General features: G+C 32.7%; 1 protein-coding gene across 2 annotated transcripts in view; it reads right to left on the reverse strand.

Annotated features, from left to right (window-relative positions):
* The window catches only part of LOC115147659 (protein tweety homolog 3), a 64,877-nt gene that overhangs the window by 16,074 nt on the left and 43,803 nt on the right, over positions 1 to 5,000 (reverse strand). The window lies entirely within an intron of this gene.

Genomic DNA, 5,000 nt, shown 5'->3' on the forward strand with positions numbered 1-5,000 from the left:
CAGTAAATGCCTAGGCAACGGAAGGCAGGCTTCATCAGCGAATCACACACAACTTTGTAATGAGCTGGAGGCTGTACGCATTTTGAAAAGATGTATTTCATTGTTTTAAACCCGAACGTTTTACTACATATTATGACGAATGTCTTCCTTCAAAGTAGCCTAGACAAAAATCAGAGCATATCCGTGGAGGCAATAATTTTATATAAACTCTCTTTCATTGTCCAGTAGCCAAAGGCACAATCCTAGTTATATTAGAAACCCATGCTAGTTGTTGATAATCCTAGTTATATTAGTAACCCATGCTAGTTGTTGATAATCCTAGTTATATTAGTAACCCATGCTAGTTGTTGATAATCCTAGTTATATTAGTAACCCATGCTAGTTGATGATAATCCTAGTTATATTAGTAACCTATGCTAGTTGATGATAATCCTAGTTATATTAGTAACCTATGCTAGTTGATGATAATCCTAGTTATATTAGTAACCCATGCTAGTTGTTGATAATCCTAGTTACATTAGTAACCCATGCTAGTTGTTGATAATCCTAGTTATATTAGTAACCCATGCTAGTTGTTGATAATCCTAGTTATATTAGTAACCCATGCTAGTTGTTGATAATCCTAGTAATATTAGTAACCCATGCTAGTTGTTGATAATCCTAGTAATATTAGTAACCCATGCTAGTTGATGATAATCCTAGTTATATTAGTAACCCATGCTAGTTGATGATAATCCTAGTTATATTAGTAACCCATGCTAGTTGATGATAATCCTAGTTATATTAGTAACCCATGCTAGTTGATGATAATCCTAGTTATATTAGTAACCCATGCTAGTTGATGATAATCCTAGTTATATTAGTAACCCATGCTAGTTGATGATAATCCTAGTTATATTAGTAACCCATGCTAGTTGTTGATAATCCTAGTTATATTAGTAACCCATGCTAGTTGATGATAATCCTAGTTATATTAGTAACCCATGCTAGTTGATGATAATCCTAGTTATATTAGTAACCCATGCTAGTTGATGATAATCCTAGTTATATTAGTAACCCATGCTAGTTGATGATAATCCTAGTTATATTAGTAACCCATGCTAGTTGATGATAATCCTAGTTATATTAATAACCCATGCTAGTTGTTGATAATCCTAGTTATATTAGTAACCCATGCTAGTTGTTGATAATCCTAGTTATATTAATAACCCATGCTAGTTGTTGATAATCCTAGTTATATTAGTAACCCATGCTAGTTGATGATAATCCTAGTTATCCTCTTGAATGTCTCATCCCGTTAGCGGGATCATTTTCCAGCGAAAACTCCTAGCGACATTAGCATAACGAAATTCAATATTTTTTTTTTCTTCCAAATATAGGGCTGTCTCATATCGTTTTATAGATACACCTCTCTTGAATCGACCCTCGTTGTCCGATTTCAAAAAGGTTTTACAGGAAAAGCACAATATTAGATTATGTTAGAGGAGTACATGGTAAAAGTCGCATCATATGAATTTTCCGAGCAAGCACACCCATCACATATAAACAAAAAACAGCTAAATGCAGCACTAACCTTTTACAAACTTCATCAGATGACACACCTAGGACATCATGTTACACACAGCATGCAATCTTTTGTTCAATAAAGGTCATATTTCTATATAAAAACAGCATTTTACATCGGCACCTGAGGTTGACTAACTATTTTCCCATATAATGCGTCCCGGGAAACAGTGCTACAATTTTATAAATTACTATTCGAAAACGATTTTTTTAATATATATTGTCAATCTAAGATTTATAGATGAATATCTCTTGAAAACACCAGTCAAAACAGATTTTAAATTAACTTTACAGGGTAATCACACTTTGAGATCAAATGGGATGCGATACCCAGAAATTGAGCTCGAAAACCTAGCTCGGCGCCATCTTTGAACATTTGAGCACGTAACATCTGATATTGTATAATATCGCCAATAATCCCTCACCTTTAGTTGTCTTCATCAGAAATCACTTCCCGATGTCTCAGGTCCATGACAAATGTATTTTCGGTCGAAAAAGTCCATGCTTTATGTTCCATTAGCTTCCTCTTGTTAGCGCGTCCTAAGGCTGTAATCAAATGTCGATCCGTGGGCGGCAGCTGTCTAACGCAAAATGACTGTTTACGGTAAGTTAGGGTCGTTCAAACATGTCAAACGTTGTATCAAGAAATCGTCAGGGCCTGTTTCAACAAGAAAGCCAATCAGATTCAAGTGGGACGATTTCATTGTGTTTCAAAAAACTTCCAAAGGTGGGGGCAGACACGGCCGCCAACGTCACAATGCTCATGGCCCTCCGACTGTGACCAATTGCCACATCGTCTCTTTCACTGAGTTTCTACCGTAGAACCCTCAAAACACTTTGTAAAGACTGGGGACATCTAGTGGAAGCACTGGAAAGTGCTCAATTTTCATTTTTTTACGTTGTGATTTATAGGTAAGGCTGTGAAGTCGAGTCCACAATTCAGATTTCCACTTCCTGGTTCAATCGGTCTCGGGGTTTTGACTGCCATACGAGTTCTGTTATACTCACAGACACCATTCAAACAGTTTTAGAAAATTTAGGGTGTTTTCTATCCATATAAAATAAGTATATGCATGTCTTAGCTTCTGACTTTGATTAGTAGGCCGTTGAAAATGGGAACGATTTTTTTCCAAAATGCGCTGTGGCGCCCCCTATCCTAGGGGAACGTCAAGAAGATTTATATTAGTAAACCATGCTAGTTGATGATAATCCTAGTTATATTAGTAACCCATGCTAGTTGTTGATAATCCTAGTAATATTAGTAACCCATGCTAGTTGATGATAATCCTAGTTATATTAGTAAACCATGCTAGTTGATGATAGTCCTAGTTATATTAGTAACCCATGCTAGTTGTTGATAATCCTAGTTATATTAGTAACTCTGCTAGTTGATGATAATCCTAGTCATATTAGTAACCCATGCTAGTTGATGATAATCCTAGTTATATTAGTAACCCATGGTAGTTGATGATAATCCTAGTTATATTAGTAACCCATGCTAGTTGATGATAATCCTAGTTATATTAGTAACCCATGCTAGTTGTTGATAATCCTAGTTATATTAGTAACCCATGCTAGTTGTTGATAATCCTAGTTATATTCGTAACCCATGCTAGTTGATGATAATCCTAGTTATATTAGTAACCCATGCTAGTTGATGATAATCCTAGTTATATTAGTAACCCATGCTAGTTGATGATAATCCTAGTTATATTAGTAACTCTGCTAGTTGATGATAATCCTAGTTATATTAGTAACCCATGCTAGTTGTTGATAATCCTAGTTATATTAGTAACCCATGCTAGTTGATGATAATCCTAGTTATATTAGTAACCCATGCTAGTTGTTGATAATCCTAGTTATATTAGTAACCCATGCTAGTTGATGATAATCCTAGTTATATTAGTAACCCATGCTAGTTGTTGATAATCCTAGTTATATTAGTAACCCATGCTAGTTGATGATAATCCTAGTTATACTAGTAACCCATGCTAGTTGTTGCATACTAGATCTCCCCTCTGTATACATTTTTAATGGATATTTTCCATCGGTGTCCCTCTAAAGTGAAGAAGTAATAGTTAATCAACAGACTCACTGCTTTAAATAGATATATTTCTATATGTAGTCTAGGTCTACTGGTTGTATGAATTAAATAGATATATTTCTATATGTAGTCTAGGTCTACTGGTTGTATGAATTAAATAGATATATTTCTATATGTAGCCTAGTCTACTGGTTGTATGAATTAAATAGATATATTTATATATGTAGCCTAGTCTACTGGTTGTATGAATTAAATAGATATATTTCTATATGTAGTCTAGGTCTACTGGTTGTATGAATTAAATAGATATATTTCTAAATGTAGCCTAGTCTACTGGTTGTATGAATTAAATAGATATATTTCTATATGTAGCCTAGTCTACTGGTTGTATGAATTAAATAGATATATTTCTATATGTAGCCTAGTCTACTGGTTGTATGAATTAAATAGATATATTTCTATATGTAACCTAGTCTACTGGTTGTATGAATTAAATAGATATATTTCTATATGTAGTCTAGTCTACTGGTTTTATGAATTAAATAGATATATTTCTATATGTAGTCTAGGTCTACTGGTTGTATGAATTAAATAGATATATTTCTATATGTAGTCTAGTCTACTGGTTGTATGAATTAAATAGATATATTTCTATATGTAGTCTAGTCTACTGGTTGTATGAATTTAATAGATATATTTCTATATGTAGTCTAGTCTACTGGTTGTATGAATTAAATAGATATATTTCTATATGTAGTCTAGTCTACTGGTTGTATGAATTAAATAGATATATTTCTATATGTAGTCTAGTCTACTGGTTGTATGAATTAAATAGATATATTTCTATATGTAGTCTAGGTCTACTGGTTGTATGAATTAAATAGATATATTTCTATATGTAGTCTAGTCTACTGGTTGTATGAATTAAATAGATATATTTATATATGTAGCCTAGTCTACTGGTTGTATGAATTAAATAGATATATTTCTATATGTAGTCTAGGTCTACTGGTTGTATGAATTAAATAGATATATTTCTATATGTAGTCTAGTCTACTGGTTGTATGAATTAAATAGATATATTTCTATATGTAGTCTAGGTCTACTGGTTGTATGAATTAAATAGATATATTTCTATATGTAGTCTAGTCTACTGGTTGTATGAATTAAATAGATATATTTCTATATGTAGTCTAGGTCTACTGGTTGTATGAATTAAATAGATATATTTCTATATGTAGCCTAGTCTACTGGTTGTATGAATTAAATAGATATATTTCTATATGTAGTCTAGGTCTACTGGTTGTATGAATTAAATAGATATATTTCTATATGTAGTCTAGGTTTACTGGTTGTATGAATTAAATAGATATATTTCTATATGTAGTCTAGT

The sequence above is a fragment of the Salmo trutta genome, chromosome 14 (assembly GCF_901001165.1).
Source record: "Salmo trutta chromosome 14, fSalTru1.1, whole genome shotgun sequence".
In the NCBI taxonomy this organism is placed as follows: domain Eukaryota; kingdom Metazoa; phylum Chordata; class Actinopteri; order Salmoniformes; family Salmonidae; genus Salmo; species Salmo trutta.